Below are 17844 nucleotides of genomic sequence, written 5' to 3' on the forward strand. Positions count from 1 at the left end.
TGGGTATATGGTTACCAACAAAAAGCCAACCAAGGCTATGTCTACAAATTAAGATAAAAAGAATAAGAAGAATTTCCTATACGCGGCCCCTTGTCCAGGCCATCAACATGATTTATTACAACCATATCAAGCCATGGTTATTAAGATTTGTGTCTATAAATCTAGTGTTATTCTTTTTAAATTTAGTTTTATATTTTGGTCTGTTGTGTATAAAACAATCTACTAATGTGAATACATATTAGGATATTTCCTAAAATGTTTTAAGAAACACAGCAATCCTGGTTATGATCTGTCGCATGCATAGAGGCCAAAAGTCCCTTTTTCTTTTTTGCCTTGGATCTCGGGTACTAGAATCACAAAATTGCTATCTGTCATCATTACTATTTAAGTAGGCTTCAGTGACCAAACTTTTTTTCCCCACTAATACTATGTATTCAAGTTGTTGTATGTAACAATATTCTATTATATTTTTTTAATGTCAGTTTGATATATCGTTGTAAGAATATACTCTATCCATTCTCCTGTTAGTGAACATTTGGGTTATTTTCCAGGATTTTTAATTTAATTTTTTGTCTTATGAACAAAACTGCTGTAAAGAGGCTTGTAAATGTTTCTTTTTAAACATATATAAGAATTTCTTGTGGTAAATACCTAGGAAATGGATTGCTAGTCATAGGATTTGTGACTATTTATGTTAGTTTTAAATTGTTTTCCAAAGTGGTTGTATCAATTTATATTCCCACCAGTAGTGCTTAAGATTTCTTACTGGTTCACAAACTTGCTAACACTTGGTAATAATAGACTTAATTAACATTATAGAGATAGATATTTCATTCATGTTAATAACTAATATGTTTTAATACTGTTCTTGTGCTTTTATCCCATCTGTTTCTTTTATTGTACATTTTTTTCATGCATATTGCCAATTTTTTTAATTAGGTTTTTTGTCTTTTTGCTATATAGGACTTCTTTATGTATTCTGTCTTCTAATCTTCTGTTAGATAAATATATTGAAAATATCTTATTCTAATTTATGGCTTAAGTTTTGCATTCTTGACACAGTTTTCTGAGGATTAGTAGTTCTTAATTTTAATGTCATGGTATCAATCTTTTATTTTATTGTTAGTAGCTTCCATGTCTTGTTACCATTCCAGAAGCAATGAACTATTTTTTAATGTTGTCTCCAACATAAAAAGCTTTAAATATTGCCTTTCACATTTCACTCTTTAAATGCATGAGGAATTAGGTCTTGTGCTTGATGTGAATAGTAACCTCAGTTCAACTTTTTGTTCCACATCAAAACCCAATTTTTCTGAGCACCATTTATAGCTGGAGCCATCCTTTCCCTAGTCATCTGCAGTATCACCCTTTCAGGTTTTCACGTATGAATGGATTTATTTCTGGCATTGCTCTTCTGTTCTGTTGGTGAATTTGACTATCCCTGTGTCAATGTTATGTATTCTTTTTTAAAAATCTTTTTTTAATTGAAGTATAGTTGATTTACAATGTTGTGTTAATTTCTGGTGTACAGCAAAGTGATTCAGTTATACATATATATATACATATTCTCTTTCATATTCTTTTCCATTATGGTTTATTATAGGATATTGAATATAGTTCCTTTGCTATACAGTAGGACCTTGTTGTCTATCTCCAGATGGCTTATGTCACTTTAGTTCCTGAGTGATAATTTTGAAGATGTTTCCTGTGCTGTTTTGTCATTGACACTGAGGTTCCTCAGAAGTCTGCTATCATTCTTAAGGTGTTTCTTTGTAAGTTAGCTGTCTTCTCTTTCTCTGACTTCTTTTAAGATCTTCTTTTTGTCTCTGCTTTCACAGGTTGTGTATAGAAATGGATCTGTTTTTATTTATTCTACTTAGTCTACATTTTGCTTTATATATTTGTAGATTCATGAATTTGTCCATTCTGGAAATATTGTAGTAATTTTTCTCTTCCAATTTTGCCTCGTCTCCATACTCTGTTTACTTCTTCTGGGCCTATGATTAGGCATATATTCTCATTCTGTACTTCATATCTCTTAACGTATCTTTTTATTTTGTATAAATTGGCAGAGTTAATGGTTTCTATTAGAAGATACCTATAAGTTGTTGGGTAATTTTAAATATTGTCATATCAGTCAGTTGGAACTATCTAAAATCATGTGGAAATTGGTTTTATCATTAAAATTATATTAAAATACATAAAGAAAATAATTTCCATACTCTTTGAGTCAGCAACCAAAGCCTGAATGTATTAGAATCACAAAACACAAGCTGGGGATTTTATTATTATATTATAAAATGACTCTACTCCAGGAGGTTATAGACTAAGAATATACCAATATATTTAACAGGCAGTTCTCTCACCATAAAATTTGATCTTAAATCACCAGGCTCAGTGTTTATATTAATAATTTGTGTTGTTTTTCTGTTACTGCACAGTTGTAGGAACAAAAATAAAAGAATAAGTCAAGTTGCCTCAAAAGTCACCAGGTAAATATCCAAAACTATGTTTGGCAGTTGAGCCAGATTAACAGATAGCACCAATTTTTGCTTTTTATCACTTTATCAAATAAGTAAGTAAGAAGTTGCGCAACAGGTAAATGGGAAAAGGAAGAGGTCCTTTGGGAAAGGAAGAATTACTAAGAAAATAAGCTATTATACCTAGAATGTCGGAACTGAAAAGTCCTGGTGCCTTACAGTACATAATTTTCATCACATTTTAATAGACCAGCAGGCAGAGAACTGGTTATAGCCAATGCTGAGTATACTGGACTGAGCTAATGATGTCTTAACTGCCAGTTGGCCATACTAGATCGCTTTAAGGTATGAATCATTAGATTTTGGAAAAATACGATGGGATTTTTCTACTTTCCTATAAGTTTAGGAAGCACGTATTTTATCCAGGTTACAATTCATAGGCAAAGGGAAAAATTTAACCTGCCCTGCGGCAAAAACCTAATTTATCCCCTCACCCGCCATACTTAATGTCACAGGAGTTTATTTTCCACACGAGAATTTATTTTTCACTCAGCAGCCTGAGAGAGCTTTTTATTACTGATAACCTGATGAAAACAAAATCTGTCAGTGATTTCCAAACATACCTAGAATAAAACCCTAAGTGCATACAGAAACCTTCATGATCTGGCCCCTCCAATCTCTGACAACCTTCAGCCCTCCCTGGTAAACTCTTTTATTCACTGCTTTGTTTCTTACACTTACTATTCCCTCTGCCATTTCCCCAGGTGTTTGTGTGACTTGCTGTGTCATGTCTTTCATGTCTGTGTTCCGATGTTACCACTTCGGAGAGGGCTTGCCTAAAAACCCCACCTAAAATAGACCTCTCTGTCCCTAAACCCATTATTCATTACTCTCTTTTTTTAAGACTAAATCTCCTTCATAGTACTAAACATTGCCTGAAATTTTTATTACTTATTCATTTTTTACTTGTTTATTGTTTGTCTCACTTATCAGAAGACAAGTTTTTGTCTTTCTTCCAATACTGACCTGAGAGATTTCTAGAGAGCCATTTAGCTGTTTTTTAAATGAAGTAGGACTAGACATCTGACTTATTTACTCTCAGTCTAGTAATTCGTCAGTACTGCCACTAAAATGAATAAATATAACCTACCTCCAATATTTTCATTAGCTACTATTCGTGAGCACCTGTTATTTCCCTTAGTGCCATGCATATATTAGCTCTCATTCTTGAAAAATATTATTAAAGTATTACTTTTATTCCTCTTCTTCAGGATGAGGAAACACAGGCTTATGGAGATTCAAAACTTTAAAAAATTATGTAGCTTGTAGGTGGCAATTTCAGGTTTTGAAGTCAAATTAATTTGGTTCCAGAATGTTTGTATTTTTTAAGTACTGCTCACATTCTAAAGAAGAAGGCTGGAGTACGGAGAGAGTGTTGTATTTTGAGTCATAAAATATACCAGCTTTGCCTCAGTGAGCAGGTGCCTTTATTTGTCTGAGTCTCAGTCCCTCATCTATAAAATATGTATAACAAACATATATAACCAGGAGAGTCCAGACTATCAATGCTAGTTTAATAAATAAATGAATCAAAGATAGAAATCTTAAAGTAGATGAAAAATACTGAAATTAATATCTTATTCATAATCATCTTAGTAGACTGGGACACAATTTACACCATGCCTTCATTATTACCAAGTGTCCAATCAGTTTTATGAGTAATCCTGTGAAACAAGGATTCCAAGCATTGAAGAAAGAGGAAAAGCTGAAATGGCAATCTCTATTAGTTGTGAAAGCCTAGCAATAGACCACCAGTAGTATATTCTACTGCACATATTGACATCATTCCTCAGCTTGTAGGTGTTTTCTAATGTAGGAGTCGGGTGCAAAGTGTAAAAAGAAAAACATACTTGTCTTTGCTCTTTGACCAAACATTGTGGAATGGTTAAAATGCCATACTCTAACAAAGTTGTTCACAGCATAGGTCAGGAATCAGTGTCAAGATACATGTGCAACACTCCTTGGCCCCCTACAGAAATTATTTCTAGGATTTCTTTGATGGAAATTAAATTTTACACAGTAATTTTGCCTTATGGGGTTAGCAGATGCAAACTGTTATATATAGAAGGGATAAACAGCAAGGTCCTGTATAGCACACAGAACTGTATTCAGTATCCTGTAATAAACCATAATGGAAAAGAAAAAAAAAAGAATTGGGCTGTTCAGAGATACACACATGGGCAGCATATTAAGACTTATTAGTAACCGCCATTAATGTGCATGTTACATATCCAAAGCTGATGTGAAGCTCATATCTCATCCTCGTTTTTCCTTTGAAGTCCTATGATTGTCATTTATAAAAGATGTAGTCAAAAAGCTAAATGATAAAGACCAGGAATTCAGGTTAAATTGAGGAGAATAAGAGTTTCAGGAGCATCTTTATTTTTCCAGAAAAATTGTTGATGAATATTAATATATTTAGTGAGCACTTGTGGCAAATGATTTTGAATATATTCATTGTCCAATTGAATTACATTTTATTAAATTATATGCTTAGTTATAGTAAGCTTAGATTAATAGCTAGAATTCCAAAGGCATTAAGGCAACTCAAAGTCATCTGTTAGGCCAGTCATGTGTTCTTGTCTCATGGAGAAGCTTAAACTCTGTGAAAGCAAAGAAGAATAATGTTAGGGCTGTGTTTTTGTGTCACTGAGTAGAGATTCAGTCAAACATAACATTGCTATTTTAGGGCAGAATATTTCAAGTCGACATCTCAAACAATGTAGTTTCTGATAAAATGTGCCATTAATTTCTTCACTGAGTTTTCTAAATTCAACACAATATTGCAAATACTGGTGTAGGGCCAATTAACAATAATTTAATTTCTGTTTAGTGAAATTCTCTCTTTCTAAGTTAAGATTAAAGCATTTAAACTGTTTCTTTTACTGATGATTTCTATTCTGCTTGTACAAATGACCTTGTAAGAGTTCCCCATAAGAAATTGTTAAATACATGTGTGTTAGGTGTTGAAAGTCAAAATAATCAAAAATACTTGTTTTGAGAGTGAATTAAGTAGTGCATTTGTTGTATAGTTAAAATTATTGTGCTCATTTCCAAAGATTATGTCTGCACTGTAATATTTGTAAAAGATAAAGTTTCCATTATTTTACAACTTTTAAACATATCTTTATGGTATCATCATGACTATATCCTCGTATTTAGCATCTGCTGTGTGCTAGGGGCTGATACAAGAGTGACGTTCTGAAAACAACGGGGTAATATAGCCATTATACTCCAAGTGCTTCTGAAATAGTTAAGTATGTGTGTAATGAGCATATTGGCTCACTTCCTACTTTTTAAACCATATTTTGGAATTATGTAGAAATGAGCAAAATATCAAGCCTATATAATTGATCAATAATATTGACAATTTCTACTAGAACTTCTATTATAATATCCATAATATAAAGCATAGGAATTAGTGATAGATTGTTCTAGCAAAAGAAATATTTAAGAAGCCATAAACCTTCTATAGTAAAGAAAGTGTCAATTAATACAGAATGAGTAGTAAACCATATTTTTTCTTATTAACTACTTGAAAAAATTTACTGTATTAGATGTAATTTTAATTTATAAACTATATTAATGATAGTTAAATGTATAGATATACATTATAGAAAATATAGTTAAATATAATATATTATGTACCTATATAGAGATATGTTATGTAATATATGATAGTATATATGTATATGTGTATATATATGTATGTGTGTGTGTGTGTGTATATAATTTGTGGAAGTGACTGCTTTATCAATTTGGAATTTAGTCTCTATATCTAATTTGATGTGCATGTATAATGGCATGGAGTCTTATTTCTGAGATACACCTTACGTAATGACATGAGAGAGCCCTATAACTTCTGTGGTACACCAGTCTGGTGTCACGGGTGAGGTGAGGTTAGAGGCTGGGTAGTGACATTTCTTCCTCCTCTTCTTTCAATATGATACCTTTTGCAAAAAGGAAGGATGATTGACTTTATATTTTTAACTCTATTTACAGTTAAGTAGGCTCAGACACATAGCGTATCATAATTGTTAATTTCCTTTTCATGTGAAGGGTAGATGGATGTTTCTAATCAGAGTGGCTCTTCTTCAAGTGAGAGAATTTATATTACTTCCATTTTGTGAATCTTATATCTTTACCACATGGTTTCAAAGATCACCATGCATATTTGCATCAATATAGTGAAGAGGGAAGGAATATGGATTATAATTATAAGGAAGATTTCTTTATAGGCCAGACTTGAAAGTAGCTTTCGTCACTTCCTACAAAATACCATTGGCTAGAAACTAGTCATTTGCCTCCACACTATTACAAGGGATGTTGGGAAACATCATTTAGCTGTATCCCAAGGAAAAAGAGGAAATAGGTTTGATGATGAGCTGGCAGTCTCTCTTCCAGTGAGCAATCATTAGCTATTTTGAAGATTACATAATAGCCAGCATAATAATTATAAATATGTATTTATTTTTCTAGATGGAAGATTTGTCATATTTTTGATGTGTAGAGTCCATTAGTGATTCTGTTTTCTCGTCTGATCCTTTTTTCTCTGACTTATGCTTGCACCACTCTTCGGAAGGGGCCTGACAGAATTTCTAAATAAATGGTTATATCTGATGTGTAAAATTCCTCATATATCAGTCAGTGCTTCAACCATAAAAGAAGAGTAGGAAAAGGCTTCCTTCCTCAATGAGCCTGCATCTAACTGGGGAGACAGAATTAGGATCCTCAAAATGTATTTGCTGAAATGGCTGGTAGAGGCAGAGGAAATGGGAATTTAGTAAAGAGTAAGATCATTATGGATTGATGCATGATCAAAGTTCTTTTTCGGCTAGAGTATGAAGAAAATGTAGTATAGATGCTTGGAGATTGTAGTGCTGCTATGGTGCCAAGACAGTACTCAGTGCTTACACTGTTGTTACTTAATTGGAATAGATGCCATGTGTTTGTAATATCATTAAGTGCAAGGTAGCGCACTACATTAATGATACCATGGTAACTGCCTCCACAAGGAAGAAGCACAGAAGTAGGTGAGGATCTCAGTGACTCATAAGACAAATAGAGGTTGACTGAAAAACACAGGTAAAATTCAAACCCTAGCCTGGTTTATAAAATTTTGGGGAATTACATGGTCTAGAGAAACCAGGGACATTTCCCATAGTATGAAATCAATTATTATCCCTTAGTTTTACCTCTACAAGACAGGAAGTCAAGACTGATGGATCTTCTCAATGTTGGCAAAATCACATTTCCCACTTAAAAAACACTTCTGGTCCCTATTCACAAATAATGCAGTGACAAGCATTAAAAGATTTACAAAGGGTGTGGCTGTCCTGTTGGGACCATTGACAAGACATTATAGTGTCTTCACTAAAATGCAATATAATTAGTGCTACAGGAAATTAAGCACTGCTAACCAAAAGAGACTCCCTGAGATTTGGATTCAACTCCTCTTCCTTATTGCCCACTTGAAGGACACCTGGTAATTTTCTTTACTTGGTGCTTATAGAACTCTCACTAGTAAAGGACATCAGATATTTCTGAGACCAGAAAAAATGATTAGCTTTGGATAATTTCAGTGAAACATTCAAATTAGAGAGGGAAAAGATCAGGAAAGCAAACTGATCAAGTAGAAATAGTATATTCAAGAGCACGTGATTGGGGAAGCTCAGAGGAGTTAGTTCACTGCCTTTAGGAGAAGGTTATTTATTACTTGTCAACCAAAAGGCAGCCTCCTAAGCACCTCCCTGACCTGTCATTTTGGTTATAAAAGTAGCTTCATGTATAAAAGAGAACTAACCCAAAGCCTAAGTAACCTAAGTCTTTATTTTAAGCCAAGTTAAATTTAAATTATTTTACATCTAATAAAGAAACATGCAAATCTTATGTATAAGAATGATCATTTTAAAACACTTCGAATGAAGATCTTTGAAACCCTATAAAAGATTGAATTTTTAAAAAATCCTTACATTAAAATTAAACTTTGAAATATGCAGATGGAAAAGTGAGGCTCTTGGAAATCATAATCGTTGTCAAATTCACTAATAAAATAGGATGACATCTATAATATGCAGTAATGGATCAAGGAAGATCAGCTAGTTTTCATCTAGCAAGCTAGTTATTTGTCTACACTTCGAACAATTGTCTTTCATTGAATTAACATATAATTTTCTGATTCATATCTGATTCATGAGACATTCAAGAAGTTAAAATTAGGGGATCTGGAGAGATAAATAAAAAGTATGATCAACACAGAGAGACTCTGTGTACATGTATGATTACTGCTATTATTTCTTACAGTTAGTTTTGAACTGTTTAGATGGGTTATCACCCCTGTCTTTCTCCCTTTTTCTACACACACACACACACACACACACACACACACACATTCCTTACCCTGAAACCTGTAAGGCCCATTTTATTTGGTTATGTAAATCATCATATTTAGGTAAGAAGACAGAGCTTTTCCGTTTGTTTTCTTTTTTTTAACCATGAGGAGTTTGAAGAGACAGTTTTGTCAATACTCTCATTAAATATGTCTCCTTAATTTTTAGATAACCTTCCAGAAGTCAGACAATGGTAGAGACTCCCCTGCCCTTTCCGCTTCTTCCCAAGAATCAAAATTTACCCTCTCCTTCCTCCCTACTGCATCTGATAATCCCAGGGTCCTGGTCATCAGAACTTAAACCAAAAGGGGAGGGAACGAAGAAGCTGAGAGCCCTGAAGGGCCGGCGGGGGATGGGGGGTGTGAGGGCAGCAGGGGGAGAATGTGGAGGCTCCTGTAAGGTGACTATGAAGGACTAGGTTAGGAGGGTGAACATCCGTGTAGGAGACGGTGCTCAGGTGCATGCTGTAGACCAGAGGAGGCCCTCTCCGTCCTCGGTACCCTGTGGACTCTGTGTGATCGACAGACATCGTCTGACTTTAAGCAGATGATTAAAATAAATTCTGTCTTAAAATTCGCTGAGCGAATTTTATCATTTACGGCTTTTATTTGAGAGCCCTCTACCATCCTGCCCTTTCACATTAGCGTCATAGCACAAGGTTACCAATGCTATCAGTAATATAAATGAGTTTCTGCACTTGTTTGTTCTGGGATGTTCAGTACGGGGGCGTGGGAGGATGCAGTAGTCCTCAGGTAGAAATGCACATCCGTGGAAAAAAGTGGAAGAAAAAATGGTTTTTTATGGGTCACATTGAGAAAGTGAGGCAGTTCATTGTAGGTGGGCGTGCTGCTTATTACAAATGTTCTTGTGCCTGTTTAGTCACATCTGTTGCACTCAGCATCTAGAAATTCTTGAGGCCTTGTTAATGTCAACAGTGACTTCTTAACCTTTGTAAAATATTTATAAGAATTCTTAAGTATGACTTTATGTGCTTATAGAGACTGTATAGGAAAAGCATTTTGTTTATATTAAGGAATGAACTATTAGCACTGCTTATTTTATAGTTTCTATCTTTCAAGGGCTCATTAATCTCTATTTTTTGATTTTTATGTTTGCTTTTTGCTTGTTTTATAACTTAACTCTTTATTTAGACTGTTGATAGTAAAGATGTGCATAGATTAACCATTCATTACGAACACTCTTGTCTCTGTGGACATCCAAAATGGGTAGGGAACTCACACTCAGAGAGTTCTTACAGTATTGGGGGCAAATTTGTAGCACAGTTTCTGTTTAATCCTCACACCAACTCTATAAGGTAGATATCCTTACTCATAGAGGTTCATAGAACTAAAATGATTTGTTCATGTTCGTGTACCACTAAAGAAGCAAGCTGGGATTGAACACATTTTCTTAGTGCCATTTCCAGCAATATTTCCACAGCGTTACAGCTAACTGTGGTTGTATTATTATACAGTTTGAAATAAGCAGGACAGTTGTAGGCAGAATATGGGGATGGAGCCCAAAGAGAGGAATTATAAAAAGCAGTCAACTGATGTCTGTGGGACTGAGAAATTGGTTGATAGAAGATATGTTTCATTTATAAGCTGTGTTAATGACTTGTATTAACCATTATAGACTGTAACCTTTTAATATCAAACTTCTGTCTAACCCTGGGGTAATGTTCTGGGTGCTATTTGAGTCTCCTTTTAGTCAGTGGTCATTATTAAATCTTTTCCTATAATTTGAAATGAGCTCTACCAGTAGGGTATTTTCTTATTCAGAATTATAAGTAGGTCAGTGAAAATAGAGCTCTGTATTCTTTCTGAAATAGTCAATGATTTTCCTTCAACATGCGTGAAAGGTTTTAAAGAACAGAATAGAAACCTGATGAGAAGGAAAGTTAAGCCCAGTTACTAATTGGTAGGAAAGATCAAATGGGAAGCAAACAAAACTTTCTTTTGAATAGATGAAGCATAGCAATCCAGTTATAAAACAATTTATGTTCTATATTCATAGAATACATGTATTAAATATTTCCATCATTATTTTAATCACTGAATTTAAAAAAAAGGTCCTTAAAACATTAGGCACTGGTATCATTGCAATTTATTATTTTTCAAAACATAATGTGGTACAGTAAACACTTTTACCTGGCTAGTGGATTTAAAAACTTAGCCCCAAATTGGTTAAAGTTATTAAGCTTTCTTTTTTCTATAATCAGAAATTTTCCACATAAAATTACTCTTTCAAAATAAAAGTGGTACATACAGCAACCAGAATAAAAAAAGCAAACATTTCTTTTTTCAGTAGACAATCTCCCGTCCCCCGGCCCCACTACACCTTTATTCCCATCTTCTGGAGAGTAACTTCTTGGAAATTAAAAGAAAACAAATTGATTATGCGTTGTAGTTTTCCTTAAGCATTTTAAAATTTAAAAGTGATCTATTCTTTTCTCAAGTACTTATTTATTCTTAATTCTTAAAATAATTATGCCTTCTCATTTTTTACCTTATTTTCTGTAGTTGTTTTTCTTTTTTCTTTTTATTTTAATAAAGTACAGACATTGGCAGTAACAGCCACAGAGTGGAGCAAGTTTTAGGAATTGTAAGGATACAGATATGAGTACAACAAGCTCAACAAAAATGAAAATCTTTAATAATGAGCCATGAGTCCCTTGCTGCTGAATGCATCCAAGCTAAGGGTTGATGAAGCACTAGTGACATCCTGGAAGAGATTTTCACATTAGGAAGAAGTTTGGACCACTCAGTGCTTAGTTAACTTGCAGGTTCTACTGTTGCTTCTAATATCATGATAACCTTTGTGGTAAAGACTTGTAGGGCTCACACACACTGGTTCCTGTCTTCTTCCTGGCATATGGGGATTATATTTTGCTGCCCCCTCGTAGCTAAGCAGGGCTATGTGACAAGTTTTGTCTGTGGATTGTGGGCAGACATCAAGTGTATCACTTCCAGGCTGAAGCAGTTAATTGCTGGCACAGTTATTATGTCTTTCACACTTGTGCCTGACAATTAGGAAAGTGGCCCCATAGCAAAATGGTAGGGCTACAAGATCCAGGCAGTCTGGACTACTGAGAAGCTACATGGAATCTAAAGTGATGTTGCATGAGAGAGAAATGAACTTTTTTTTTTTTTTTTTTTTTTTTGCAGTACGCGGGCCTCTCACTGCTGTGGCCTCTCCCATTGCGGAGCACAGGCTCCGGACGCGCAGGCTCAGTGGCCATGGCTCACGGGCCCAGCCACTCCGTGGCATGTGGGATCTTCCCGGACCAGGGCACGAACCCATGTCCCCTGCATCGGCAGGCGGACCCTCAAACACTGTGCCACCAGGGAAGCCCAGGAATGAACTCTTCTAATGTTAGGAGATTGGACATTCGGACATTGTTAGCACAATATATGCTTAACCTTATCTTGACTAATACTATGCCTTAACACTGAAAGGTATGCTTAAGTTTATTTCTTATCTGGCATCCATACGAGGAAGTACAGCGTCTCAGTTAATTATCTCAAAAGCTGTGCAAGGCCAATGTGTCCCCACTCTCATTTTCCATATAGGGAAGGCTCAGAGAGGTTAAATTACTAGCCAAAGTAGTTGGTAGGAAAACTGGAATTTAAAGGGAAAGGTTGCCTAATACAATACAGAACTCCCAGATAAATTTGAATTTTATATAACCAAAACTACTTTTTTTTTTTAGTATAAGTATGTTGCATGGGACATATGTATACTTAAGCAAAAAAAAGAAACAAAAACAACAACAACAAAAAACACTGTTCTTTATTGATACCCAGATTTACCTGGAAATCCTGTAACTTTAGTTGGTAAATCTGGCATGCCTTACTTAGGGTCATTAAGGCACATGCTGTGTCTGTAATTTCATAATCACAATATATTCTATACTCTGAAGAACAGTGTAATTTTTTAATTACAACCTGAAAGGCAAAGGTAAAAAAGGCATGGCTTATTATTTTTCCAGATTATTCTCAAAGAATGTGGATAATTTGACATGAATGAAACTGATATACGCATTGCTCCTCAGCTGAAGTGCAAAGACCCGGCTGCCAGCACTTGGTCTAAGCCAGCATGTGGTAACAGCAGCAGACAAACCCCAGGGCCCCTGCCCTGCTGGCATTTGCCTCACTGTAGGACTTTCACCAATTCCTCACATTTGTTCTTGTGGAGGCTGCACTGTATCAGATGGTTAAGAAATTAACATAATCCTCCAATGGATCCCAAATCTAAAACCTTGAAGGAGAAAGTCAAGTTTCCTTTTTTTTTTTTTTTTTTTTGCGGTACGGGGGCCTCTCACTGCTGTGGCCTCTCCCGTTGCGGAGCACAGGCTCTGGACACGCAGGTTCAGCGGCCATGGCTCATGGGCCCAGCCGCTCCGCGGCATGTGGGATCTTCCTGGACCGGGGCACGAACCCGTGTCCCCTGCATCGGCAGGCGGACTCTCAACCACTGCGCCACCAGGGAAGCCCCATGTTTCCTTTTCGGTTCTCTGAGGTGGAGGAAGATTTAACTGTATGCAAATTTCTCAGACTAATTGATCTCCCAGCTTTCCGGAAGTTGGGAGAGACATCAGAATTAGGTTACATTATTATATCTTTGTTTCCTAAAATGAAGTATTTGGAATACATAGTTCGAAAGACTCAGACAGCAATGCTTGTGACTTGCCAAGGACTGGCTGCTGGATTTTTCATATGACTTTTAGTGCAAAAGCATGCTTTCAGGCAGAAATAGTTTGCATTCCTTTCTTCTTTTTTCATTGTAACTCATATGATCTTGGAATAAACCCCATGTTTTGAGGTTGAGATTCAGCCTTTGAGTAGTTAAGCATCTCAAAGTCTGGCCAAATAAGTGTGTCTTTGTTGTGGGGAAGTAATAGAAGCAGCTTTCTCTGCCTTCCATTCGCGTTTCAGCTGCCATTTAATAACTCCATCTATGGGTCTGGCGCTGGGTAACAGACTGGCATACTTACACAGACGAATGAGACGTGCCCTCTATTCTCAAGGAATTCTCACACCATTTACAAAATATTAATTGCTAAAATGGAGGTAAATGACCAAAGAAATGGGAATGTAAGAACATGGAGTGATTAATTTTGGTTAATGATTTAGGATCATTATTTTAGTTAGTAAATTACTGATCATCTATGTGCCAGGCACTGTGAATACAGGGAATACAGATATGTACAACGCAAAAGTGGTCCTGGTCTCAAGAAGCTTGCATTCTAGTCAAAGAACCAGTGTGAACGTACACCCCCCCATCACACCCACACACTAACACACACACATGCACACAGAACAAGAATAAATGCCAAGCCCTGACAGTTAAACAAGCATACAGTTATATAAATTAAAAACATTACAAGTCGTGATACGTGATATGAAGGAAACAGATGCAGAGATGGGAACGAGGCTATCAGCGGAGAGCTAGGAAACATATTTTATTTTTAATGAGGAGATCAGGAAGGTTTTTGTGAAGAGGTGGCATTTAATATAAAAAGTGTTAAAATACTTCTTGAGATAGTGTGTGCCCTTATATTAAGTTTGAAATTTAGCTTTAATATGTCATCTGTAACATCGGTAATTAATTTCTTTTCATTTTCCATTTCCACTGTAGAGAGAAGAAATACATACTTGCATTTACTTCAACCAACTTCTCTAGTTGGCAGAATGATACTTACATGGTTACATACAGAGCTAATAGTCAGCTGCTACACACCGGTAGAGTTGTTGTTAGTTACTAAAACATTGAAACACTTTACCAGTAATAGGCAAATAGCTTCCCAAGCCCAGTCCCATGAAAGCTCCTTTCTCATGAATCTTCATACCTTCTCATGATTCAACAACTAGTTACAGGGTTAAAGCCAGGTGTACTGATCAGTGCATCTTTCTTACTGTGGTTAAATATTTTAAGCATTACCATTGGTTTCATCTAATCACTGTCAAAAACAACTGATCTAAAATGGAATACTGTGATTGACCTATTTACAGAAGGCTCCTGGAAGGTTCCAAGATGAGGAACGTTCAGAGAGCCACAGATATTGGTTATATAATCGTATTGTTGCAAAATTACAATCGATTTCCTCCAAAACTCTTAAAACATCAGGATTTTACATTCATGGACTTAACCGATGAATAATTTTAGTCCTTTGCTCCTTAGTCCTAAAAACAGTCCGAATCCTTTTGACTTTCTCCATTAATTTGCCATAGTATGTATTTTACATGTCTTCTATTTTATTCTTAACTAAATGACGTTTATTATAAAAATGAATTCAACATTAAGAAAATTCGGAAAGCAATATGTGATCTGTCAGTGACCTGCTACCAGAATTTTCATGACTTTTAAAATAAGACCATACTTTCAAGCAGAAATAGTTTATAAAAGAAGGCATGATTTGTTACTGAATAATAGTTTTTATTAGTTTTTTTTTTTTCCTTTATTTTTCTCTTCTCTCTCATTTGAATCAGGCAGGCTGTTGGAAATCTTTATGTGAACAGTAAGAATAACCTGAAAAAGACTGTTTCAGAAATTCAAAGCCAATTGAAGAGATTTCATTTCATTTTCTGGCAAGAAGGGCAAGAGAGGGTATCTTTTAAAAGCTGATGCTGAAGCTTCTCTGGGTAAGGGAATGAGGTAGGGTGGGGATGAGTGGTGGTATGTTGGGAGGATTGTCCAGGGAGTAATGGGGACCCAGGAAGTGCTCTGTGGCAGAGAAACAAAGAGGCTGCCAACTCCCACAAGGGTTGTTAGCATGGTGCACCTCGGAAAGTAGGACTTGAGTCACAGGATCCTAACCAAAGTAGTATTTCTGTACCAAATGTGTGGCAAGAAATGGAAAGCCACTGGACTTGGAAAATGAGGATGCCAGCAGTGACCTGGCTTTACTGAAAATTAGCATTCCTTCCCATAATTTCTTGCCATCATTTGAAGTTTCAGATTCTCATACTCTTGAATGGGGAAAAGACTCATTACTCATTGGAATTTCTCACATCTCAGTGGGGAGGGGGTTGACGTAAGGAAAATAAGATAGTGTTTTTCTCACCCCTGAGTTTGTGGACCAAGATCTTCAACAGGCATCATGGAAGACACCCCATTCTGAGGGGGGAAACAGATCTTGTTTGGTCAGTCCAGCGTTAGGAAAATATGAAATCATATGTCTTTAGGCCAAGTTTGCACTTCTGGTGTTCAGTAGCCTCGGTTCCTCAGTTGTCTCTCACCCTCCTGCCTGGCCTGAAATTCACTTTCCAACCCACCTACCCTCTCCTGTGGACAAAACCAGAGATCTTCAGACTCTTAGACTTTGAGTTTCTGAAGACCAAACTTGGGTCTTGGAAATTAATTCTTCTCAAAAAACATACTCACCAAATCATAATTCATACCTTTTTTTAAATTAAGATTTTAATCAGCTTGCAAGAAATACACACACACATACACATACACACTAAATATTGAGATTTAAATAATAAGTTGACAAGACTAGAGAACAAAGAAATCAGAATAGAAGATCAGTATGGGAGAAATTAAGAATGCATATGCTTATATATGTATATCATAGATTCCTAAAGAGTTGACAGCATTACAGAGTGATTGATTATTGAAAAACAAGAAGCAAATCATGCTGTCCTCTGTTTAAGACCCTTGAATGACCTCCTGTCACACATGGGATAAAAACCCTAATTACTTCTTCATATTACAGTACCAGTACTATCTATTCCTGCCCAGCTCTCTGACCTCCATGACAGGACACTAAGTCCACTACTCTTGCAGACTTCTTCTCTTCCTGTTTTCCATCAACATTCAAGATTCTTGCCTTCCTTGGGGCTTTTGTTCTTGCTGTTCCATTTGTTTAGATGCTCTGATCCCAGCTCTTTGGCGGTTGTCCTGAATTAGTCAAGACTCAACTCTGGTGCCGTATCTAAATGCCACACTCTCTTAATTTTGTCAATTTATTTAATTTCCTTCATAACATTCTCTCTATTGAAATTATTTTTCTCATGTGTTTCTTTAATTGTTTGTTTCATATCTTTTCTTTCTACCCTCTATGCCCACAAGAATAGATGTTCCACAAGAACATGTCATTTTCACTCTTGCGTTTCCAGTACCTAGAACAGAACAGCTTCTGAAATAAAGTGTACAAATATGATAAGAAAAGATTGAATAAATAAGTGAATTCTGAGTTTCCAAGCAACAGAAGGGAAAAGAAGAATATGATCAGTTACATACTCTTCATTGTCCAAGAAGAAAAGGTTCTCCTGATTAGAGATCAATATTTTTTCTGTCAATAATAATGAAGAGATTTCGCTGATTGGGACAATATGTATTTTACAATGTCCTAAAACATATCCTGGAGGCATTCTTAAAAAATTGTTTTTTTACATGATGTATTATCTTTTAAAATGATTACTTAGCTCATTTTGCTAAGCTTTTGTTTAGGATTTTTACATTTTTGTTGTTGAGAAAAAATAGCCTCTAATTTCTTGTACATCCCGTCAGGTTTTGGTGTCAGAGTCCATCCAAATTGAAAGTATGAGTTGGAAAGTATTTCCTTTTCTTATGATCTGCAAAAATTAATAAAGATTGGTATTATTTTTTCATAAGTTCTCGGAAAAATGTGTTCATTCTGGGGCTTTCTTTGTGACTGTACTAAAAAATTTGCTTTCTTAGTTATCCAGCCGGTGCTTAAGCCCATCAGATAGAGGCAATAAGCAGGGAATTTTCTTCCTTATTCTAGGTGCAGCATTTAAAGTTCAGCCTTATAAACAGGTTTAGTCTCCCAGTAACTTCTGCTCTATTGTGTCATATACAGCATTGCAAAGGATAAGATTAGCTTGACCTGGGATGATATTGTGGTATCACCTGCCCCAACTTAATCCCTCAATTTTTTTAAAATT

Source organism: Delphinapterus leucas, chromosome 6, assembly GCF_059928025.1.
Source record: "Delphinapterus leucas isolate spDelLeu-1000000601 "Yukka" chromosome 6, BTC_Dleu_Yukka2, whole genome shotgun sequence".
NCBI lineage: Eukaryota > Metazoa > Chordata > Mammalia > Artiodactyla > Monodontidae > Delphinapterus > Delphinapterus leucas.